A 26903-nucleotide genomic window follows, 5' to 3' on the forward strand; every position below is an offset into this window, starting at 1 on the left:
AGGAGAGTGTTTTACATAAAAAAGGAAAAGGGCTGAGTACAAAATCCTGAGCTTTACCCACACTTATGGGACATTGAAAAGAAAAAGGGACACAAAAGTAGGAAGTGTCAGATGCTACCTAGAGGTTAATTAAGAGCCAGAAGGGCAGGAGGTTGTGAAAAGTTCTGGGAGGTAAGGACTAGGTGTGTCCATGGGACTGGGTGTCTGAAACAAGGTGGAGGTGATGGACAATGCAGGTAACTATTAAATGGAACAGATAAATATTAAAATCAATTTTGAAAATTATCTGTGCAAAGCACTCTTTATGTGTTTGATTATAACAGATTCATTAAAAAAAAAATCAGAGACCTCTGGGAGTCATGACTTAAAGCATAATTCTCAAGCTTGTCTGGTCACTAGCATCCCACTGAATCTCTCCCCTATTCTTGCTCTGGTTCCTTTGGTTTTTTTTCATTCTGGCATCAGCTGACTCCCACTACCCCCCATCCCATGTCCACTCTAAAGCCGATCCTCCTTGGTATTCTTTCACAGAGCCCCTTATGTGTTTTTTCACAACTCAGAATACTCTTCATGATGACATATTTTCTCGTTTATTTTCTCATCCCCAAGGGGCTGCAAACTCCACAGGGCAGAGACGTCTAGTTTTGTTCATATAGGCACATGACAACTGTGCATAAATATCTGGTGACTGAATAACCAAAATGGCAGCATCATTTTTGTAGCAGAATCTGAAACTCACCGAATCTTTATATAGCGTTTTCAAACTGAAGATGATTATCCTTTAGAAGGTCATGAAATAAATTTTATCAACATCTAGAAATTTACTTGTACCACAGTATAAATAAGCATTGTTATATAAAAATGTTTATATGTCTATAAGTATATATCTGTAAAAGTGCATGGTGTAACTATGTGTGTACAGGTTGTGATATAAAATAAATTCTTATAGTTCTGTCAGAAACATTTTAAAGCCACCACATCAAGTTACATGATATTATCCCCACTTTTACAAATGAGACAGTCTCAAAAGGGACTTGCCCAAAATCAAGGCTGTGGGGAGAACCTAAACTGTGCCCTGTTTGGATGTCACAACCATTGCTCCCCACAGCATCCCGGCTCTGGCTGCCCGAGCCAGTGCACATGGGGGTTCACGTTCACTTATCCCTCTGGGATGACAAATATCTGAGAACTATTTCCACTTGGTATCAAATGCCCAGTTGACTAAAATGATTCTGTCTATCTCAACAGCTTTTAGAGACTCGATTTGCTGGTCAGTGATTTAAATGACCAAATTAATCACGCACATAAGGAGGCTATGTTTTTTATTTCTAAAATTATATAATATAAATGTGTGTCAAATATCTTTGCATAGGACCAAAGAATAAATGTACAACATTATTATCTTGTGTGCTGAAATATAATTCTTTTAAACACATGGGAAAAGAACCATACTTCATGCAACAACTACAAACTATCTGAACTGAAGCAAGAACCATAGAAATTCCAGTGTTACTGCTATGCAATAACTAATACACTGCACTATTATAATAAGAAAAATAACAATATAAATTTACTGCTTTTTAAAAGATCATAAAGAGGGTCTATAAATGCTTACGGTCAACAAAGTTCTGTCTGCAAAATTATAGTAATGTAATAAGAACTCATTGTACTTGATAAATTTTTTAAAAAGATATTTGCGTATTTATAGAATTTGCCCCCTCCCTTTCCTCATAACACACAAAATAATTGGTTCAGTCACTTAATTACACCAAGCCAACAATACCAAGGTTACCTACCTTTTTTTTTTTTTTTTTTTAACTGTAAGTAAGGACTCAAAAGTTAAACACTGTGTGGAAGCAACCAGATACAGCCAGAATGTGGGCTGTTCTAGGGTCCACTGTATTATATTATAATCGGCCCATATGGGCCAATTCTATAATACAAGTGTCTTGGACTCTTCAAAAAGTCATTTTCATTTTAAAAAAAAAAGGAGGTTGGGGGGTGACGCTTTAGCTACATTAAAAGAGACTATGGAGAAATAACCACTAAATGCACATGTATGTTTTCACTGGCTCCTAAATAAGAGAAGAAAAGTTGTGAGAGATATTTTTAAGACAACTGGGAAAATATGAACATATGTTGGTTATTAGACGACATTATGCAATTACCATTAATTGTCTTAGATGTGCTAATGGCACTGTAGTTGTACAGGAGAACATCCTTACTCTTCAGAGATGCATGTGCAAGTATTTTATAGGTGAAGTGTTAAGATATTTAATACTCACTTTTAGACAGTTCAGGGAAAAAAGTTGATTTTGATCTCTCTTGGTACACACACACACATACACACATACACACACAGAGGGAGAGACAGAAATGCTTACTCTAGGTGGTTTCTCTAGGTCAGGGGTCCCTAACCCCCAGGCCACGGACCAGAACTGGTTAGGAACTGAGCCGCATGGCATCACCCTCAGATGGGACCATCTAGTTGCAGGAAAACAAGCTCAGGGTTCCCATTGATTCTACATTATGGTAAGTTGTATAATTATTTCATCACATATTACAATGTAATAATAATAATAATTATAGAAATAAAGTGCACAATAAATGTAACGCCCTTGAATCATTCTGAAACCATCACCTAGGCCTCGTCTGTGGAAAAATAGTCTACCAAGAAACCATTCTCTGGTGCCAAAAGGGTTGGGGGCTAGTGTTCTAGAGACAACATGAAAAATCCTCAAGAACACAGACAGTCCCTTCACAGACCAGATTATGGTAAGTGCACTTATTACTGGGAGCCTTTCCAATCTGCCTTTAATGGCAAGACTTGATAAGTTAAAAGAAATATACGCAACACGTAAGAGAGTATAATTCAGCTATGATATAAATAAGGTACATCTAAGTACTGGCATGGAATGACTTCTAAGAAATTTAGTGAAAAATTAAGTTACAAAATAGTACAGGGCCCCCTTTATTGGTAATCATTTAAAAAATGTGAAATAACTCATATAAGCTAAACAACATATTAGAGATATAAAGACTAATAAATACTCTATTCCCTTAACAAACAGGTAGCCCCTTTGCCACTCAATTCTAGCATGTCTCTGATAAATGTTTTTTCTTCCTCCTCTACAAAGGTTACTTTCTATTATTTCCCTTCTTCTCTATAGTTTATGACACATACACGTATGCACACACACATGCACATATACATAGTATTTAGTTTTGCATGAGTTTGAACTTTACCTAAATGTTATCACTTTTCTGAAATTTTTTTTTGCTCAACATTGTTTCTGTGACTCATCCATGTTAATGTGTTTAAGCTTTAGTTCTTTAATTTTGTTCACTTGTAATCAAAGCGGTCTTTCCAATTAATACTTTCTGCAAATGTCACAAATGTAAAATGTTATCTTGTGGTTTTAACTTAATTTCTCTGATTTCCATACATGTTAAACACATATGTTTATTGGCCTTTCCTATTTTTGATTTGCCCATTTATATTTTTTTCCCATTTTTTTCTAGTAGTTTATCTTATTTTCTTGATTTATAGGAGTTCTCCACTTTGGAACTCAATTCATGGCTGGTCATATAATATATGTCACAAATATCGTCTCCCAATTTGTGGCTTTCCTTTGATTTTATTGTAATGACATCATCTGATGAAAAGTGGTTTTATATTTTGATATACTCCCTATATCATTTAAAAAAACTCCATAAAACAAAAACCTCGTATATTTTCTTGTATGTAGAGAATACGCATAGAAGATCAATCTGGTATACACAGACCAAAGCAGTAGCTATATTAATATCTAGAGTTTCAGTTAATATGAAACTTTTGCTTTCTGCACCATATGTCTGTAACGTCTGAGTATTTAAAGTGAGCATGTATTAGTCCATTCTTAACCAGGTGACCACCTAGGGAGTTTAAAAATAGGTTTTAGGCTGTTTATGAATAGAACATTTTATTTTTGTGGGCAATATATATCCATATTTTCCCAGTTGTCTTAAAAATATCTTTCACAACTTCTTTCCTTCTTTGTTTAAGAGCCAATGAAAACGTACATGTGCATTTAATGGTTAAAAAATTTTATGTTAACATTTATTTTATATCAAATGAAAGTTTAGAGGCAGAAAGGCCCTTGGGCTCCATGGAGAAGCTGCTGAACCTCTGTATGTCAGTTTTACAATATGCGTACTGGGGTTAATTGCAGAACTTACTCTGTAAGGTGATTGTGAGGATGAAAAAGCAAATACATATATAGTGCTTAGAACAGTGCTAGCCTCATCTAAATGCTCAACAAATGGTAGTTATTATTCTCATTATTTATTCATGACTGTATTTCAGATAAAGACTAAACGTTTGTTGCAGGTTTGATGCTCTGACTTTTTGGGGGGATGAATAAGGGGGGTACTTTCCTGGATTAAGTCCTGGTTCTAATAATAGATACTTATAATTATGAAATAAGCAGATGTAATATAGCTACAACAGAATATTTCTGTGAAGTTTCTCTCAGAAGTGTTTAGTCCAGGAATATATGTGTGTACACATAGAGAAGTTACGGCATACTTGAAATAAAACATTTTCCATTACTTTGTCTCTCTGGTGCCCCTTCCTTATCAGAGAACATAATGATAATATCAGAACCAACTGCAGTTTTTAGTAAACAGGTCTCTTCATCTTGGCTGATAAAGATCAACTATTTTTTAGAACAGAATTTGAATCAGTTCAAATGATGCATTTAGAAGCGATTTATATGATAACCTTATGATATCTTAAGGTTGGAGTGATTTAATTTGTATTTTTAGAAAAAGAAACAAAATTCTTGAAAAATGTGTCTGTTATTTTCTATGTCTGCTTAGATAAAATTCCCACAGCCAAAGTATCTAAGCATTGTATGCATTTCTGAAAATCTTCGGGGGTTTTTAAAAGGAAACTCATTCAATAGTGTATGTTTGAACTTCTGCAAACTAACGCCAATTTCATCAAGAGCTCCTTTTGTTAGTTGTTAAATCTTTAGCTGAAAAAGGCCTACCAATTAGGGACAGTTTGAGTACTTAAAAATATGCTAGCTGTCCTTAAGGTTCTCTTTTCTCCCCCAAAATGTGGCTATTCAACAGGTATCTGTCAAGTCCGTATTTGATGGCAGGCACTGTTCTGGGCACTGGAGAAATGACAGTGAACCGAAGAAACAATCTATGCCCTCATGGAGTTTGCATTCTAGTATGGGAAGAAGCAATAAAAATATTAAGTATATAGTATTTTAGCAGGTGAAAGGGCTTTGAAGAAAAACTAAAGAAGGGTAAGGGCAAAGGAGAGTGTTTGAAAGTTGTGATTTTGAATATAGCAACCCTCACTGAGAAGGAATATAACATTTAAATAAAGATGTGAAGAAGGTAAAGTATATTTTGAGAAATAACTTGAGGGAGGTGATCTGGATATCCGCAGGAATAATATTCTAGGCAGAGAAAATAGTTATTCAACCCAAGTCCTAAGGTTGGACCTTGTCTTGTATTTAAGAAACAATAAGGAGGCTGGCAGGCTAGCTCAAGGCATCAAGCGGGAAAATAGAATGGAAGGTCGAGGAGATAATGGTGGGCCGAGTAAGTGTGGCCTAGTAGGCTGTTTTAAGGACTTTGGCTATTTATCCAAATGTAATGAAGAAGCCACTGGAAGATTTTGGGAAGAGTCATTTACATTTATAACGGATAATGGGAGACAAGGGTGGACGCAAGGAAACCAGTAAGTGAAACAATCCAGGTGAGAAATGATGGCGACTTGAACCAGGAGGTTACAGTGGAGGTGGTAAGAAGTGAACAAGTTGTGGAAATATTTCAAAGGAAGAATGAGCAGGATTTCCTTGCAGACTTGATGTTGGGTGTGACAGAAAGAGGCGGCAAGGATGACTCCAATGTTTTTTATGTTTTGAGACAGAGTCTTGCTCTGTCACTCAGGCTGGAGTGCAGTGGTGTGATCTCGGCTCACTGCAACCTCTGCCTCCTGGGTTCAAGTGATTCTCGTGCCTCGGCTCCCTAGTAACTGGGATTACAGACATGCCTGGCTAATTTTTCTTTTTGTATTTTTAGTAGAAATAGGGTTTTGCCATGTTGGCCAGGCTGGTCTAGAACTCCTGGTCTCATGTGATCCGCCTGCCTTGGCCTCCAAACGTGTTGGGATTACAGGAGTGAGCCACTGCGCCCAGCCAACTCAACATTTTGACAGAATTGGAAGGACAGGACTGCCATTTAGTGAGATGGGAAGCTTAAGGGTTGAGGTGGTTTAGGAGGAAAGATCAGGGATTCTTTTTGGGAAAAATAGTCTGAACTGTCTATCAGACATGGACATAAAAGTGGACATGGCTAGTAGGCGGTTGCTATGTGGCTTTGGAGCATAGTGGGACATCTAGCTTGGACATATACATACATATGTTATTAGTATGCAGGGTTATGACCCAGTAGATGGTGCTTATTAAAGCCATGAGATCACCAAGAATGTGCAAAGAAAGAAAAATAAGACTCCTGTATAGCTCCACTAAATATACTACAAACAACTGACACTCAGGGTATTACTGTACATCTGGAGCTGAAATTCCACTGCATTTTAAAACGCAAATCAGTGTCTTTAAAAACCAAGTTTAAAATTTTCAGTACAGAATGAATAGAGTGATGCCGGGCTATAACCACTTCCTTGAGGTTTATGCTTTAGTATTATTTGAGTCTGGTGATCTTGTTTTTTCGTCTTTGGTTCCTAGCACAATGCTTGGAAGAGTAAAGTCTCAGTAAATAATTTTCAATTTGATGAATGAATGAATGAAAAGTATGTGTGATATTAAAGAAATTTTCAGGTTATGTTTCCCTTGGCCGATGACATAACACTTGCCCTTTTAAATGTCCAACAGGTCCCATCCACTCTGCACAAAGAAGTTCCTAAGCAGGCATTCTGAGTGTGAGCTTACAAGTTCTAAAAGTAAAACATATACTTGGCTTGACCAATAAAGGTGAGGCTAAAGGCCATGTAAAGTGATATCTTTCCAGTTTTATAAGAAGTAGAGAAATGATCTAATAAAGAAAAAGGTAAAGAGTCCCTGGGGTTGAGGACTATATATTTAATATCTCATCAATAGACCAGACTCTATTTCCTTTATCTCAGGGCCATAGTCAGAACCATGATAACTATTTTCCAAAAAAAAGGAAAGCAAAAACAGGCATGGTGCTCAGAGAGACAGTTCTAATTTATGTGACTTGTCATGGCTGAGATCTTATCTTGAATGGATATATGTCTATATTGGAGATATTAGATTATTCTTTCTCATTATTTGGGACAGTGCTCCCAGTCAGCCAAAGGTAACTGCGTAGGGCAGGAGTTTGCAAGCCTTTTAGTTTTAGTACCTCTTTATACTTTTAGAAATTACTGAGGACCTCAGAGAGCTTTTGTTTATGTGATCTATACCTGTTGATTTTTACCATATTAAAAATTAAAAGACATTTTTAAAACATATGAATACATACACATATAAGTAACGTGTCAGAGTAACGAAGTCATTAAATGTTATGAAGTCTCTCGAAAATGCTAATATATACTTGTGAAAGAAAAAGAGCAAAAAAAAGCAAACAATTTTTTATGGGTTTTATGAAAAATTATTTTGACCTCCTGGATCCTCTCAAAGGGCTTGTGGCCTAGGGGAAAATTAGGGTTATCATAACAAGACTGCAAAAAGGGCCAAAATTCAGCTTTTGACTTCTGCATTGAAGTTTTTGAGTCTCTCGAGAGAAAAACTATGGAAAAATTAGATCTGTGCTGCTAAATAAGGAATCCTCAGGGTCATCAAAACAGAGAGATGAATATCTAAAGATATAACCAAAATACCAAAAAAAAAATCCAACTGGATCACAGATTTAAATGCAAATACATAACAAGACACATACACACACTATACATATATACATATATATATATATATATATTTTTTTTTTTTTTTGGAGACAGAGTCTCACTCTGTCCCCCAGGCTGGCATGCAGTGGCACGATCTCGGCTCACTGCAACCTCCACCTCCTGGGTTCAAGCAATTCACCCGCCTCAGCCTCCTGAGCAGCTGGGATTACAGGCGCACACCACCACACCCAGCTAATTTTTGTATTTTTTTTTTGTAGAGATGGAGTTTCACCATGTTGGCCAGAATGGTCTCGATCTCCTGACCTTGTGATCCACCCGCCTCGGCCTCCCAAAGTTCTGGGATTACAGGCGTGAGCCACTGCACCTGACCCCACAAAAAAAATTTTAAAACTTGTTTTAAAAAATCTTACATACAAATGGCACTTTCCAAGCATGACACAAAACACATATCATGACAGAAAAGATGAATTTGATTAGTAAATATTTAACAATTCTATACAGCCAAAAAAAACCTGTTATGCAAAGTAAAAAGTTATACAACAAGCTGGAGATACGTAGAGCATATATCAAAAAGCAGGATTAATTTCCTTAAGACACAAAGAACTTTCAGAAATAAATATTATTAAAAGACAAGAAAAAAACTCAGGTTGGATGCAGTGGCTCATGCCTATAATCCCAGAACTCCGGGAGGCCAAGGCAAGAGCATCGTTTGAGCTTAGGAGTTCAAGACAAGCCTGGCCAACATAGTGAGGCCTCGTCTCTACCACAAAATAAAAAGAAAAATTAGCCAGGCATGGTGGCATGCACCTGTAGTCCCAGCTACTCAGAAGGCTGAGGTGGGAGGATTACTTGAGCCCAGGAGGTTGAGGCTCCTGTGAGCTGTGATGGTGCTCCTGTGAGCTGTGATGGTGCCCCTGCATTCCAGCCTGGGTGACAGAGACCCTGTCTCTAAAAAAAGAAAACCCTCTAACAGAAAAATGGGCAAAGTATGTAGTAAATAAGCAATTCCAAGAAAAATAATTGTAAATGGCCAGTTAGTATATGAAAAGCTATTTAATAATATTAATTATATAATTCAGGAAATGGTAATCAAAATAAGATATAGAGTGATTCAGCACAAGACGGCTGACTAGACACAGCCAGGAAGTGCCTCTCCCACTGAGAAAGACTAAAATATTGAGGAAATCAATATACTTTGAACAGATCTTTTGAGAGAAAACACTGAGAGTTGGCAGAGAGGTGACGCAGACAACAGGTCTGAAGAGGGAGGAAGCTGGAACCCTTGCCTGGCCTTACTGAGCACCTTGGCGAGTTCCTGGCCCTAAACAGCTCCTAAGGAAGGTGTGAGTGAAGGAACTGTGGCACAGCCCGCTCTCAACACGAACCTCTGGGATCTTGGCTACAAGACACCCCACAACCCCCATAGACATTGGAATTGGCAGGCAATCTACCTGGAGAGTAGGCAGAGACAGAGATTGAGCCTGCGCAGAGGTTGAGGGGTTTTGTGTGCAGGGCATCTGTGGCAAAACAGCAATGGGGACCCACTCCCCAAGGCTCTCCATCTTCTTCTGGGTAGCTCTAACCAGGGCCAGGGAAACAGCAGGGCTGTCTTTCCTGTGGGACCAGGGTATGTTTGTTCGCCACCCCATCCGCCAGCCTCTCCCAAGGCCCCTGCCTGGCAGCTCCCACCAGAGCATGCCCACAGCACAACCTCTGCTGAGCAGTTCAAGTGCTTTGCTGCCAGCCCTACCTGCAGGCTTTCCGGTGACCCAGGGACAGTGGACAAAGCTGCAGGTTCAGGCCCCAGGTGAGAGCACACAGCTCAGGAGTGCCAAACTGAGATCTGTGGCTGGCACTTGAATGGAGGAGGAGCCCCACTCTCAGAACACTGAGAAAAATGAGACACAGATTTGTGGACTGGCATGGGAACTGGGCATGCCTCCTTCCACAGGTATGGGCCAGGAAGGGTGTCGCCCATATGCCAGCCACAGCCTGTGACTGAAGTAGTCCTACAACCACAACACAACCCCAGTGATTTGGGGGCAGGAGGCTTGGAAGACAAAACTAGCTGGTTGGGGTAGATACCGGGGAGGCCACCAGAAGGAGACTGGTGGAGGGAGGGTGTGCTGGGTGGTCCCAAAAACTGTCTTGCTGAGTGACAAAACCTTGGGCTGTGGGCGCCATACCGGCTGCACACTCAGGGAAATAACGCCCTGCCCAGAGGTCCCCTGCCCTTGACCTACTGCGTGAACAGACCACTTGCAGACATACCCTATAACCTGCTCTGACTCTGCCAAGCAAAGATGGACGGCCAGCAGGACTCTGAATGCTGGTCTCATAGTGACCCACTTTTGACTCGGACAACCACTAAGGAAAGGGAAGGTACAGCCCGCCAGGACCGCCACTGGAGCCAAGGAAAGATGGGTGCAGTCCTAATGATTGGAGGTGACTCCCATACGGCCTGGGAACAGGTCTGGCAAGGAGGTCATCATTGCCACCCTAGTCTCCCCAATCACAGAGCGCTCTTGCAAATGTAGTCAAACACAAAAGAGGCGCACTGCTGAGTAAGTTTACCTGCTACACATTACTTTTAAGTGCCATCTACTGCATAGCAACCTATATTACACCACCAAAAAAAATTCTTCCAGCATACATTGACTGTGAAACCCAATGCAGAAATCTAGCCACAAACAAAGATCCTGTACAGAGCTTTGGACCTCAGAAATAACCCAGAAACAAAGCCAATATTCAACTTAAACCACAGTCAAACCCTCAAGGGAAATACAGAACATAAAAACAAAGAGCACCATCCAAACAATAGCAAATTCAAAAAGATAAAGGAATACCAGCCCTCTCAGATGAGTAAGAATCAGCACAGAACTCTGGTAATTCAGTCAGAGTGTCTCCTTACCTCCAAACAACTGCACTAGATCCCCAGCAACATTTCTTAACCAGATTGAAATGGCTGAAATGACAGTCACAGAATTCAGAATCTGGATGGGCAAAAAAGCTAAATGAGATCCAGGAGAAAACTGAAACCCAATCTAAGGAATCCAAGAAAATGATCCAAGAGTTGAAAGACGACGTAGTCATTTTAAGAAAAAAACAAACTGAACTTCTCAAGTCAAAAAATTCACTACAAAGGCTGGGCACAGTGGCTCACTTGAGGTCAGGAGTTCAAGACCAGCCTAGCCAACATGGCAAAACCCAGTCTCTACTGAAGATTAAAAAAAAAAGAAAAAAAATAGCAGGATATGGTGGCGTGTGCCTGTGGTCCCAGCTACTTGGGTGGCTGAGGCATGAGAATCACTTGAACCCAAGGAGGTGGAGGTTGCAGTGAGCCAAGATTTGCGCCACTGCACTCCCTCCTGTGTGACAGAGCAAGACTCTGTCTCAAAAAAAAAAAAAAAAAAATCATGAAACAGTTGGAAGAATTAAAAACAGAATAGAACAAACTGAGGAAAGACTCCCAGAGCATGAAGACTGGTCCTTCAAATCAACTCTGCCAGACAAAAAAAAGAAAAATGAATTTTGAAAAATGAACAAAACCTCTGAGAAACATGTGCTTTTATAAAGAAACAAAACCTACCACACATTGCCATTCCTGAGCCAGTAGGAGGCTGTAAGCAACTTGGAAAGCATATTTGAGGATGCAGTCCATAAGATTTCCCCCAGTCTGGCTGGAGAGGTTGACAGGCAAATTTAAGATATTCAGATAATTCCTGTGAGATACTATACAAGATGACCATCCACAAGACACATAGTTATCAGAATCTCGAAGGCCAACATGAAAGAAAAAAGCAGCTAGAGAGAAGGGTCAGGTCACATACAAAGGAAACCCCATCAAGCTAGCAGTGGACCTCTCAGCAGAAACCTACGAGCAAGAAGAGACCGGGGGCCTATTTTCAGGATAATTAAAGAGCAGAACCAACCAAGAATTTGATATTCTGCCAAACAAAACTTCTTCTAAGCTAAGGAAAAACAAAATCCTTTTCAGACAAGCAAATGTTAAGGGAATTCATTCCCACTATGCCAGCCTTACAAGAGTTCTTTAAGGGATTGCTAAATATAGAAATGAAAGAATAAGACCTGCTAACCACAAAAACACTTAAGGCCAGGTCAAATGGATCACACCTGTAATCCTAGCACTTTGGGAGGCCAAGGTGGACAGATCACTTGAGCCCAGGAGTTCGAGACTTGCCTGGGCAACACGGAGAAATCCTGTCTCTATAAAACGTTTAAAAATTAGCCTGGTGTTGATGGCACACATCTGTAATCCCATCTACTTGGGAGGCTGAAGTGGGAGGATCACTTGAACCCAGAAAGTTGAAGCTGCAGTGAGCTGAGTTGGCGCCACTGCAGTCTAGCCTGGGCAACAGAGCAAGACTTTGTCTGAAAAAAATACTGTAGTACATAGCCCACAGACACAATAAAGCAACTCCAAAATCAAATAAAATATCATTTGATTTGCAAAAAAATAAAACTGTAAGGTGCAGGGACTGTCTAATACTCCTAGGATTGCACAAGAACATAGAGATGTACTTATTCTCGCTCTTATCCCCCAGGCTAGAGTGTGATGGTGCGATCTTGGCTCACTGCAACCTCTGCCTCCCAGGTTCACGTGATTCTCCTGCCTCAGCCTCCCAAGTAGCTGGGATTACAGACGCCTGCCCCCATGCCCGGCTAATTTTTTAATTTTTAGTAGAGTCGGGGTTTCACCATGTTGGCCAGGCTGGTCTCGAACTCCTGACCTCAGTTGATCCACCCGCCTTGGCCTCCCAAAGTCCTGGGATTACAGGCGTGAGCCACTGCGCCCAGCCGAGATGTACTTATAAAAAGGTTTAACAGAGCAATGCTGCAAACAAACAAACAAAAGAAATACACAAATGCCCACCAAGAGATGAATGTTTAACTGAATTTTACAATCTGTATGTAATGGAATAATATCACGGATCTATTTTTTTTTTATCCCAGTTCTGGGAGGCACAAGTGGGCAGATCACTTGAGGTCAGGAGTTCAAGACCAGCCTGGCCAACAGGGTTGAAACCCTGTATCTACTAAAAATACAAAAAAATTAGCTGGGTGTGGTGATGGATGCCTGTAATTCCAGCTACTAGGGAGGCTGAGGCAAGAGAATTGCCTGAACCTGGGAGGCAGAGGTTTCGGTGAGCTGAGCTCCCGACACTGCACTCAAGCCTGGGTGACTGAGTGAGACTCTGTCGTAAAACAAAAAACAAAAAACAAAAAACAAAAACAACAACAACAACAACAAAATCCCCCAAAACAACAACAACAAAAACCCAGGTCAATCCATATGTGTCAATATACTAATAAATCTGAATTAAGAAAGAATCACAATTCTATACACAATTCCATTCGGATAAAAAAGGAAAATGTGCATGTATCTGCAAAGAACACTTCAGGAAGAAGAAAATGAAGATAGTAGTTGCCTCTCCTTTATATACTTTTGAACTGTTTTAATTTCTTACCTTAATTATACTATTTTTAAATAATTCAAAATAAAATAAAATAAAATAAATGTTGAGTTCATAGCCTTCTGTTTTTACCACTATAAGTTCACCTTATTGAAGCTTAGCCATTTTCACGGCTTCAACAATATGCAAGAACCCTACACTTTTTAGGCTCTGACCTTGATCTGTTTTTCAGGCTCTAGGGACAAATTGAAACTGGTTGCCTGCATGAATATCCCATCCATTGCCTCAAATACACTGTTGTCTAAAATCAAATTCTTCAAATCAAGAATATCAAGGGATATTAATGTTCCCATGTGTCTGCAGTTTCAACCATAAAAATCTTCATTCTCAGCCGTCCTTATGATACATATATTCCATTGTTGGACAAGAACCTGGATGCTGATATTTTGTCATTGTTTCCTCAATGCAGATGCTTATTCTTTAGTTATGAAATGAGGTGAAAAGATAAGCTTGAATTTCCTTTGCAAGAATAAAGGAATATAACAGAGTCGACTTTAGGTAACAGATGGCCATTTCTGCTATGCATGGAAGAGTGGGGTTACTAAAAGCCAGAATTTATTTTCTTAAAGTGGATTATCGAAGAAAGTGAGACGATCAGAATGACATGATCAGGTTACTATAAAGAATGTGGTATTAAAGAACTTCAGTCCTTGAAGACTATTTGGAAAGCTGTAGCAGAGATGAATCGGAATTGCCTGTGGTTGTATATAAATGCCTTGGTTGTCAGAATAACAGAATTTGCAAAGCAGAGAATTTAGGAAAAGCTAAAAATCAGTAATAGAAAAAACAGAAATGGTTTTCACATATGAAAAAGGAATTCCATTTCAATAATGTAAGATATGCATATCAAAATCATAATGAAATACCATTTTTTCCAATCATAATGATTGGATCCAATCATCCAATGATAATTCAAAAAAGGTAACACCTAGTGTTGGCAAAAATAAGAGAAATAAGCACTCTCATGAGCCTTTCTTCAGGGCAAGATAAGTGTTTCACCTCTTTAAAAATCTTGCCGTGTGCGGTGGCTCATGCCTATAACCCCAGCACTTTGGGAGGCTGGGGTGGGCAGATCACCTGAGGTTGGGAGTTCGAGCCCAGCTTGGCCAACATGGTGAAACCCCGTCTCTACTAAAAATACAAAAATTAGCTGGGCATGGTGGTGGGCGCCTGTAATCCAGCTACTCAGGGGGCTGAGGCAGGAGAATCCCTTTAACCCAGGAGGCAGAGGCTGCAATGAGCCAAGATTGCACCACTGCACTCCAGCGTGGGCAACAAGAGCGAAACCGTGTCTCAAAAACAAAACAAAACAAAACAAAAAACAACTTTATACTTGTTTAACCATTTATTTCATATGCAGAAACTCTTCATGAGATTATGAGCGATGTCCACAAAATCAGGCACCAGAGGAATAAAAATAAAATAAAAATTTAAAAAACCAGAAACAACATACATAACTTCAAAAAAAAGAGATGTTAAATAAATTGTTATAATCATATAGTGGATAAGTCATTAGAAGTCATATAGATTTGACTATTTAAAAAAATTAAGAAGTAAAAATATTTAAAAAGAAAAAACTGAGAATTCACACATTGTTTTTTCTTCAACAGGAAGTTCTCTTTATATTAAGAATTTCAGCTAAAGCTTATTGTTTGCAAAAGTTTTGTATGTCTGATATAGTTTAGATGTTTGTCCCCTCCAAATCTCATGTTAAAATCTGAGCCCCAATGTTGGAGGTAGGCCCTAGTGGGAGGTATCTATCTGGGTAATGGGAGTGGACCCCTCATGAATGGTTTGGTGCCCTCCCCATGGTTCTGAGTTCATTCAAGAGCTGACTGTTTAAATGAGCCTGGCATTCCCCCCTCTCTCTCTGTTCCTGTCTCACAATATGATGTGCTTGCTCTCCCTCTGCCTTCCAACATTGGTGGAAGCCTCCTGAGGCTTCCCCAGAAGAAGCATGGAGAACCATGAGCCACAATAAACCCCTTCTTTGTAAATTATCCAGTCTCAGGTACTTCTTTATGTCAACACGAAAGGACTAACACAGTGTTCTAGGAATGAATATATTCTGGACAATGAGAAGTGTATACCATTTTATAAAAATTGGCCAAATTCTTAGCTAAATTTGTAGAACATGACAGTCCCAAGATAGCGGGACTACTGCTTACTATTACCTCTGTTATTGCTACATAGTAGTTCATAACTAATATGCACTTATTTCATTCTGCCACATATAATGGCTAGACTTGTCAGCTACTCCCAGTAAACTAAATTGTTTTTGATGGCTGATGGCACTTCTTGTCATCTTTGTATCTCATACAATGAATAGCAGAGAGGCCTTTGCATGAGGCAGGTACTCTGAAGGTTTGCTGAAATGATTTCAAAAGCAGAAACAGGGTTCTATATAACACAACTACAATAATTAACATTTTAAAACTTCCTCATATAATTTCTGAAAGATCACTCATCAAAGATAATTGCTATACATTTTATACAACAGATTAAGCAAATGCCTCTGATACATGTGTATAATATATAATGATCAAACTAGGATATTTAGGACATCTATCATCTTGAATATTTATTTCTGTGTGTCAGGAACACTTCAATTCTTCTCTTCTAGCTACTTTGAAATACAGAATATACTGTTGTTAAATACAGTTCCCCTAATGTGCTATTGAATGTTAGAACTTATTTCTTCTAACTGTATATTTATACCCATTAACCACTCTTTTTTCATCTCCCACTCTACACTTTGCTTCTGGTAACTATTATTGACTATCTCAATGAGATAAACTCTTTTAGCTCCCATATATGAATGAGAACTTGTGATATTTGACTTTCTGTACATGGCTTAATTCACTTAACATAATGATCTCAATACACATGTTGATGCAAATAACAGGCTTTCATTCTTTTTTTATGGCAGAATATGATTCCATTGCATATATATGCCATACTTTTTCCATTCATTAGCTGAAGGACACTCAGGTTGATTCCATATATTGCCTATTTTGAGTACTATTGCAATAATCATGGGGGTACAGATATCCCTTCAATATACTGATTTCCTTTCCCTGGGAATAAATACCCATTGGTGGGATTGCTGGATGGTATGGTAGTTCCATTTTTAGTTTTTGTGTGAAACATCCATACTGTTTTCCATAATGGCTGTACTAATTTACATTTCAAACAATGTATAAGTGTTCTCATTTCTCTGCATCCTCAGCAGGATTTGAGATTTTTTTTTGATCTTTTTGATAACAGCCATTTGAATAACAATGAGATATTTCACTGTAGTTTAAATTTCACTGATGATTAGAGATGTTGAGCATTTTTTCATAAACCTATTGGCCATTTGTATATCTTTTCTTGAGAAATGTCTACTCAGATCCTTTGCCCTCTTTTCAATAAGATTATTTGCTTTCTTACCGTTGAATTCTTTGAGTTCATTGTATATTATGGATATTTGTCCCTTGCCTAATGAACAGTTTCCAAATATTTTCTCTCATTATACAGGTTGCCTCTTACTCCGCTGACTGTTTCCTTTGAGGTGCAGAAGCTTTTTAGCACAACATAGTCCCATTTATCTTTTTTTTTGTTTTTGAAATTTTTTTGTTTGTTTGTTTTTGAGCTTTTGAACTCCTAGCCATAAAATCATTGCCTAGACCAATATCCTGAAGTGTTTCCCTTATGTTTTCTTCTAGTAATTTTATAGTTTTGGGTCATTCATTTTGAGTTAATTTTTTGTATATCATGGTGGGGGGACTAATTTCATTCTTTTTCATACTGATGTACAGTTTTCCCAGCACTATTTATTAAAGAAAGTTTCTATTCCATGACATATAATCTTGGTGCCTTTCTCAAAATTCAGTTGGCTGTGGAATTATTTCTGGGTTCTCTATTCTGTTCCACTGGTCTTTGTGTCTGTGTTTGTTTTTATACTAATTCTATGTTGTTTTGGTTACTATAACTTTGTAGTATATGTCTGTAGCACATTTTAAACTCAGGCAGTGTGATGCTTCCAGAATTGTTCTTTTTGCTCAGTATTGTTATGACTACTCAGTATATTTTGTTGTTTCATAAAAATTTTAGGATTGTTTTTCCTATTTCTGTGAAGAATGCCATTGTTATTTTGATAGAGATTACACTGAATTTGTAGATTGCTTTTGGAAATATGGTCATATAATGATGATAATTCTTATGGTCCATGAGCATGAGATATCTATTTTTAATCTACTAACATGCATATGTTGAACCATCCTTGTATTTCTGAGATAAATCTCACTAGTTCACGTTGTTTTATCTTTTTGACGTGTTCTTGGATTTGGCTTTCTAAGTTTTTTTGTTTGGTTTTAGAGACAGAGTCTGTCTATGTTGTCCAAGGTGGAGCGCAGTTGCTATTCACAGCCGCAATCATAGTGTATTGTGGCTTTGACCACCTGGCCCCAGGGGACTTCCTTCTTAATTTTTTTTTGAGACAGGGTCTCACTCTGTCACTCAGGCTAAAGTGCAGTGGCATAATCATTGCTCACTGCAGCCTCAACCTCCCAAGCTCAAGTAATCCCCCCATCTCAGCCTCCCAAGTAGCTGGGACTGCAAGAGCATGCCACCAAGTCCAGCTAATTTTTTAGTACTTTTTCGTAAAGACAGGGTTTTGCCATTTTGCCCAGGCTGGTCTTGAACTCCTGACTTCAAGCGATCCACCCAACTTGGACTCTCAAACTGCTGGGATTATAGGCGTGAGCCACTGCACCTGTTCCCTTGCACTTTCATGGCCTTACTTCAGGTCTTTTTTTTTTTTTTTTTGAGATGGAGTCTCACTCTGTCACCCAGACTGGAGTGTGGTGGCACAAAGCTCATTGCAACCTCTGCCTCTCAGGTTCAAGCAATTCTCCTGCCTCAGCCTCCCAAGTACCTGAGATTACAAATGCCCAGTCATGCCTGGCTAATTTTTACATTTTTAGTAGAGATGAGGGTTCACTATGTTGGCAAGGTTGGTCTTGAACTCCTGATCACAAGTGATCCGCCCACCCCGGCCTCCCAAAGTGCTGGGATTATAAGTGTGAGCCACGACGCCCGCCCTACTTCAGGTCTTATTGGGCAGACTCTTTCACCTTTTTTTCTTTATCTTCTCTCTTTTTTTTTTTTTTTGGAGACCAGCTTTTGCTTTGCTGCCCAGGCTGCAGTACAATGGTGCAATCATGGTTCACTGCAGCTCAATCCCAAAGTGCTGAGATTACAGGCACGAGCCACCATGCCCTGCCTTAATTTATTGAGTAAATGGTTGACCAAGAGCATGTTGTTTTATTTCCATGTACTTGTACAGTTTCCAAAGATCCTCTTGTCATTGATTTCCAGTTGTATTCCATTGTGGCATGAGAAGACGCTTGATATGATGCCAATTTTTAAAAATTAGTTGATTTTTTTTATGTGGCCTAACATCTGGTCTGTCCTGGAAAAGTAATAATATTCTGATGAGAAAAATATGTATTCTGTAGCTGTGGGATAAAATGTTTTGTAAATGTCTGTTGGGCCTATTTGGTCTAATGTACAGTTTATATCCAATGTTTCTTTATTGACTGTCTAGATGATCTGTGCAACAGTGAGAGTGTGATGTTGAAGTGCTGAACTATTAATGAACTGGATGGAGTCTACTATAGTTTAGAAAGCACGTTGACATCTGATTCACAATGATGGAGGTGGGCCTAAGAGGAAGTGTGAGGATCATGGGGGCAAATCCCTTATGAATGTCTTGGTGCCATCCTCACGGTAATGATTGAGTTCTGTATTAATTTCCATAAAAATATCCTCGAGATCCGGCTGTTAAAAAGAGACTGGTACTTCCCTCTCTCTCTCGTGTCCTATCTTTTGCTACATGATCTCTGTGCATATCAGCTCCCTTTCACCTTCCACCACAAGTGGAAGCAGTCTGAGCCTTTTACCAGAAGCAAATGCTGGTACCGTGTTTCTTGTAAAGCATGAAGATTTGTGAGCCAACTAAACCCCTTTCCATTACAAATTACACAGCTTCAGGCACTCCTTTATAGCAACACAAATGGATTAAGACAGAGTCTATCTCTGCCTTTAGATATAATAATATTTTCTTTATGTATCTGGGTGCTCCACTGTTAGATGCATATATATTAAGATTACATTATCTTGCTGAATTGTTCTCCTTATTATTATATAAAGACCTTATATGTCTCTTTTTTGTTCAATTACCTTTCATCGAATATAAGTATAAGAACTCTTGCTCATTTTTGGTTTCTGTTTTCACGGAATATCTCTTTTCACCCTTTAGCTTTCAGTCTATACATGTTGTTACAGGTGAAGTGAGTGTTGTGTAGGCAGCATAAAGTTAGGTAGGTCATTTAAAAGAATCCATTTAGCCAGTCTAAAAACGTATGTGTGTGTGTATATATATGTATATATACACACATATATACATATATATGTACACACACACACACATATATATATATATATATTTTTTTTTTTTTTTTCTGAGATGGAGTCTCGTTCTGTCACCAGGCTGGAGAGCAGTGGCGCGATCCTGGCTCACTGAACCTCTGCCTCCCGGGTTCAAGCGATTCTCCTGCCTCAGCCTCCTGAGTAGCTGGGACTACAGATGCGTACCAACATGCTCAGCTAACTTTCTGTATTTTAGTAGAGACAGAGTTTCAGAATGTTGGCAAGGATGGTCTTGATCTCCGGACCTCATGATCCGCCCTCCTTGGCCTCCCAAAGTGCTGGGATTACAGCGGTGAGCCACCATGCCCGGACTAGCCAGTCTATATTTTTAAGTGGAAAATTTAAGCCATTTACAATCAAGGTTATATTTGATAGGTGATTAATTATTCCTTTTTTTTTAAATTATACTTTAAGTTCTAGGGTACATGTGCACAACGTGCAGGTTTGTTACATAGGTATACATGTGCCATGTTGATTGGCTGCACCCATCAACTCGTCATTTACCTTAGGTATTTCTCCTAATGCTATACCTCCCACAGTCCCCCACCCAGCGACAGGGTCTGGTGTGTGATGTTCCCCGCCCCCTGTCCATGTGTTCTCATTGTTCCACTGCCACCTGTGAGTGAGAACATGTGGTGTTTGGTTTTCTGTCCTTGTGACAGTTTGCTTAGAATGATGATTTCCAGCTTCATCCATGTCCCTGCGAAGGACATGAACTCATCCTTTTTTATGGATGCACAGTATTCCATGGTGTACATATGCCACATTTTCTTAACCCAGTCTATCATTGATGGACATCTGGGTTGGTTCCAAGTCTTTGCTATTGTGAACAGTGCCACAATAAACATATGTGTGCATGTGTCTTTATAGTAGCATGATTTATAATCTTTGGGTATATACCCAGTAATGGGATTGCTGGGTCAAATGGTATTTCTAGTTCTAGATCCTTGAGGAATCACCACACTGTCTTCCACAATGGTTGAACTAACTTACACTCACACCAACAGTGTAAAAGTGTTCCTATTTCTCCACATCCTCTCCAGCATCTGTTGTTTCCTGAGTTTTTAATGATCGACATTCTAACTGGCATGAGATGGTTTGCCAGTATTTTATTGAGGATTTTCACATCGATGTTCATCAGGGATATTGGCCTAAAATTCCCTTTTTTTGTTATGTCTCTGCCAGGCTTTGGTATCAGGATGATGCTGGCCTCATAAAATGAGTTAGGGAGGATTCCCTCTTTTTCTATTGATTGAAATAGTTTCAGAAAAAATGGTACCAGTTCCTCTTTGTACCTCTGGTAGAATTCGGCTGTGAGTCCGTCTAGTCCTGGACTTTCTTCGGTTGGTAGGCTATTAATTATTGCCTAAATTTCTGAGCCTGTTATCGGTCTATTCAGAGATTCAACCTCTTCCTGGTTTAGTCTTGGGAGGGTGTATGTGTCCAGGAATTTATCCACTTTTTCTATATTTTCTAGTTTTTATTCGCATAGATGTGTTTATAGTATTCTCTGATGGTAGTTTGTATTTCTGTGGGAGTGCTTTACTTCCAATTATGTGGTCAATTTTAGAATAAGTGTGATGTGGGGCTAAGAAGAATGTATATTCTGTTGATTTGGGGTGGACAGTTCTGTAGATGTCTATTAGGTCCGCTTGGTCCAGAGCTGAGTTCAAGTCCTGGATATCCTTGTCAACCTTCTGTCTTGTTGATCTGTCTGATATTGACAGTGGGGTGTTAAAGTCTCCCATTATTATTGTGTGGGAGTCTAAGTCTCTCTGTAGGTCACTAAGGACTTGCTTTATGAATCTGGGTGCCCCTGTATTGGTGCATATATATTTAGGATAGTTAGCTCTTCTTGTTGAATTGATCCCTTTACCATTATGTAGTGGCCTTCTTTGTCTCTTTTGATCTTTGTTGGTTTAAAGTCTGTTTTATCAGAGACCAGGACTGCAATCCCTGATTTTTTTTTTTTTTTTTTTGCTTTCCATTTGCTAGGCAGATCTTCCTCCATCCTTTTATTTTGAGCCTATGTGCATCTCTGCCCATGAGAGAGGTCTCCTGAATACAGCACACCAATGGGTCTTGACTCTATTCAATTTGCCAGTCTGTGTCTTTAAACTGGGGCATTTAGCCCATTTACATTTAAGATTGATATTGTTATGTCTGAATTTGATCCTGTCATTATGATGTTAGCTGGTTATTTTGCCCGTTAATTGATGCAGTTTCTTCCTATCATTGATGGTCTTTACCATTTGGCATGTTTTTGCAGTGGCTTGTACTGGTTGTTCCTTTCCATGTTTAGTGCTTCCTTTAGGAGCTCCTGTAAGGCAGGCCTGGTGGTGAAAAAATCTCTCAGCATTTGCTTGTCTGTAAAGGATTTTATTTCTCCTCCACTTATGAAGCTTAGTTTGGCTGGATATGAGATTCTGGGTTGAAAATTCTTTAGAATGTTGAACACTGGCCCACACTCTCTTCTGGCTTGTAGGTTTTCTGCTGAGAGATCCGCTGTTAGTCTGATGGGCTTCCCTTTGTGGGTAACCCGACCTTTCTCTCTGGCTGCCCTTGACATTTTTTCCTTCATTTCAACCTTAGTGAATCTGACAATTATGTGTCTTGGGGTTGCTCTTCTCAAGGAGTATCTTTGTGGTATTCTCTGTATTTCTTGAATTTGAATGTTGGCCTGCCTTGCTAGGTTGGGGAAGTTCTCCTGGATAACATCCTGAAGAGTGTTTTCCAACTTGGTTCCATTCTCCCTATCACTTTCAGGTACACCAATCAAACGTAGGTTTGGTCTTTTCACATAGTCCCATATTTCTTGGAGTCTTTGTTCATTTCCTTTTACTCTTTTTTCTCTAACCTTTTCTTCTCACTTTATTTCATTAATTTGATCTTCAATCACTGATACTCTTTGTTCCACTTGATCGAATCAGCTATTGAAGCTCATGCATGCGTCACAAAGTTCTCATGCCATGGTTCTGCAGCTCCATCAAGTCATTTAAGGTCTTTTTTACACTGTTTATTCGAGTTAGCCATTCGCCTAACCTTTTTTCAAGGTTTTTAGCTTCCTTGAGATGGGTTAGAACATGCTCCTTTAGCTTGGTGAAGTTTGCTATTAACGACCTTCTGAAGCCTACTTCTGTCAACTCATCAAACTCATTCTTCGTCCAATTTTGTTCTCTTGCTGGTGAGGAGCTGCAATCCTTTGGAGGAGAAGAGGTGCTCTGGTTTTTGGAATTTTCAGCTTTTCTGCTCTGGTTTCTCCCCATCTTTGTGGTTTTATCTACCTTTGGTCTTTGATGTTGGTGACCTACAGATTGGGTTTTGGTGTGGATGTCCTTTTTATGTTGATGCTATTCCTTTCTGTTTGTTAGTTTTCCTTCTAACAGTCAGGGCCCTCAGCTGCAGGTCTGTTGGAGTTTGCTGGAGGTCCACTCCAGACCCTGTTTGCCTGGGTATCAACAGCGAAGGCTGCAGAACAGCAAATATTGCTGCCTGATCCTTCCTCTGGAAGGAAGCTTTGTCCTAGAGGGGCACCTGCCTGTTTGAGGTGTCTGTCGGCTCCTGCTGGGAGGTGTCTCCTAGTCAGGCTACACGGGGGTCAGGGACCCACTTGAGGAGGCAGTGTGTCCGTTCTCGGAGTTCGAATGCCACGCTGAGAGAACCACTGCTCTCTTCAGAGCTGTCAGACAGGGATGTTTAAGTCTGCAGAAGCTGTCTGCCGCCTTTTGTTCTGCTATGCCCTGCCCCCAGTGGTGGAATCTAGTGGCAGTAGTCCTTGCTGAGCTGCAGTGAGCTCCTCCCAGTTCGAGCTTCCAGGCCGCTTTGTTTACACTGTAAGCTACTCAAGCCACAGCAATGTTGGATGCTCTTCTCCCTGTCAAGCTGCAGCATCGCAGGTTGATCTCAGACTGCTGCGCTAGCAGTGAGCAACACTCCGTGGGTGTGAGACCCGCGGAGCCAGGCACGGGAAGGTATCTTCTGGTCTGCTGGTTGCTAAGACCGTGGGAAAAGCACAGTATTTGGTCAGGAGTGTACTGTTTCTCCAGGTACAGTCTGTCACGGCTTCCCTTTGGCTAGGAAAGGAAATCCCCTGACCCCCTGCAGTTCCTGGGTAAGGCGACACCCCACCCTGCTTCAGCTTGCCCTCCTTGGGCTGCACCCACTGTCCAACCAGTCCCAATGCAATGAACCAGGTACCTCAGTTGGAAATGCACAAATCACCCGTCTTCTGCGTTGATCTCACTGGGAGCTGCAGAACAGAGGTGTTCCTATTTGGCCATCTTGGAAGCGACTCTCCTTTTTTTTTTTTTTCTAGACAACGTCTGCACTCTTGTTACCCAGGCTGAAGTGCAGTGGCATGATCTCAGCTCACTGCAACCTCTGCCTCCCAGGATCAAGTGATTCTCCTACCTCAGCTTCTTGAGTAGCTGGGATCACAGGCGTGTGCCACCACACCTGGCTAATTTTTATTTTTGATAGCGACAAGGTTTCACCATGTTGCGGAGATTGGTCTCAAACTCCTAAGCTCAAGTAATCTGCTTGCCTCAATCTCCCAAAATGATGGGATTACAGGAGTGAGTCACTGCACCTGGCCTATTCCTTTCATTTTATGAATCGTTTTCTGGTTGTTTTGCATACGTATCCTTTGTCCTTTCTTTATCTCTTATTGTTTATCAATGAGATATGGTGGTTTTCTGTACTGGTAACATTTACTGGTAACATTTGAGTCCTTTCTCTTTTTTTATTTGTGTGTCTGAGCTACCAGTGAGTTTTATACTTTGTGTGATCTCATCATGGTAGATACTGTCTTTATGCTTCCAAATGCAGGACTCGCTTAAGAATTTCATGTAGGGCCATTCCAGTGGTAATGAATTCCCTCAGCTTTTGCATGTCTAGGAAAGACTTATTTCTTCTTCATTCACTTTGCTTGTGCAGATGGGTAGCAGCAGCCCTGGTGGCGGCTTACTTAAATGCAAAGTCAGTATTGTTTAAGGAAGTCTCATACTATTGAACTAAAAGTATATTTCTAAAGCTTCATTAAGATAGATTTTTCCTAAAAAGGAATTGTAAGAAACAAAAGTTTGGATGTGTGTGTATAACAAAAATAAGATTAAAAAAATGAACCTATAAGTATAGAATGTTCTCATCTCGAAAAGCAAGTTTCTAAGACAACTTCCACTGCAATGTAGTCAACACCTTATTATTGAGGTTTTCATGTGATTTGGCATACCAGATAAACCACACTAAAAATAATATGTTTTCTTTTCTTAAATTCTCCCCACTCTTCCCCACCAAAACATACCAAGCATATTGAAGTACCTAGAATCTTAGATTCATAAAAAATTTACTAGATAAAAGGTTAAATTTGTGGTTTTAAGTCAGTAAAATCCACAGTGTATTTGGGCACTAAATATTTTTAACTTTGAAAATCGTACGTCAGTAATGAAAATGTTGTAGGAAAAGTCATAAGCAATCCAGAATTAAGAGGTTTAAATTATGCAATATTATTTTCTACCTGTTTCTCAATGAAAATTAGGTTTTGCATCATGGAATACTTTTGAAGAAAATAAGTTTTATTACATCTCACAGCCACTAGGCCTGCTTTACTCATTTGCAATTAGTACATTATATAAAAATGTAACTGTAAAATCAGACTGTTAAGTGTTTGAATGCTCACAAAAACAAGTGGGAAGCGGGGGCGGGGGTGGGGCAATCAAGTATTTATCTTGCCTGTCTCAACTGTACTGCAAGTGACTAAAGAACTGAGGATGGCAGTTCTTTTTAACAGAAAATTTAGCTAATTATACCTGCAGTAGAGTGACAGATTTAGTGTGTCACAATTTTGCAACTCCTACTGAAATAATAGGGCTGACAATAATCATTCATACCTCCTAACCATTAGAGAATACTGTAATAGATGATCTATGCTGAGGAAAACTGAACCTACTGATCAATTTTAATATCACAGAAGAGAGAGAACTTAAACTGCATCACCTAATGAACTGAAACATACAGCAACACCTAGGAAATATTCTTGATATTCCCACTCCCACCACCCACAAAAGAATTCTGATTCTGTGGCTGGGCGCAGTGGTTCATGTCTGTAATCCCAGCCCTTTGGGAGTCCGAGGTGGGTGAATTGCCTGAGCTCTGGAGTTCGAGACCAGCCTGGCCAACATGGTGAAACCCCATCTCTACTAAAATACAAAAAAATTAGCTGGGCGTGGCAGCATGCGCTTGTAGTCCCAGCTACTTGGGAGGCGGAGGTTGCAGTGGGCAGAGATCGCACCGCTGCACTACAGCCTGGGCGACAGAGTGAGACTCTGTCTCCAAAAAAAAGAATTCTGATTCTAGGAACATAGTAACACGTAACATGTTAATTCCATTGGGATACAATCTGAAAAATCCACACAACTGTACAGCACAGATGTGTACAGCACAGATGGTTTCTCTACTTCGGCATGAACCTTGTTTAACTTCCTGATTTGATAAAAACATGTCGGAGAAAATCTGAGCATTTTGAATAATGACTAGATATTCAATGACATTAAGAAATTGTTGTTGATTGGGTGTGGTGGCTCATGCTCGTAATCCCACCATTTTGGGAAGCCAAGGTGGGTGGATTGCTTGAGCCAAGGAGTTTAAGACCAGTCTAGGCAACATGGGGAAACTCTGTCTCTACAAAAAATACAAAAATTAGCCAGGCATAATGGCACATGCTTGTAGTCCTAGATGCTCTCGAGGCTGAGGTGGGAGGATAGCTTGAGCCTGGGAGGCAGAGGTTGCAGCGAGCTGTGATCGCATGTACCACTGTGCTCTAGCCTGCGGAACAGAGTGAGACCCTCTCAAAAAAAGAAATTATTGTGTAATTTTTTTAGATTTCAAAAGGATCTGGCAGTTTTAAATAAAAAAGTCCTTGCAATCTGAGATACAGATGGAAATATTTAAAAATGAAATTATATGTTTGGGATTTACTTTAAAATTATCTTGGATAGGAGGAACTTGTAGATGCATTTACAGGGGAACAAGATTGGGCCATATAA

General features: G+C 39.7%; 1 protein-coding gene across 6 annotated transcripts in view; it reads right to left on the bottom strand.

Moving 5' to 3' along the window:
- ITFG1 (integrin alpha FG-GAP repeat containing 1) overlaps positions 1–26903 on the bottom strand; it is a 304948-nt gene that overhangs the window by 245048 nt on the left and 32997 nt on the right. The gene's annotated exons all lie outside the window — the stretch shown is intronic.

Source organism: Gorilla gorilla, chromosome 18, assembly GCF_029281585.2.
Source record: "Gorilla gorilla gorilla isolate KB3781 chromosome 18, NHGRI_mGorGor1-v2.1_pri, whole genome shotgun sequence".
In the NCBI taxonomy this organism is placed as follows: Eukaryota; Metazoa; Chordata; class Mammalia; order Primates; family Hominidae; genus Gorilla; species Gorilla gorilla.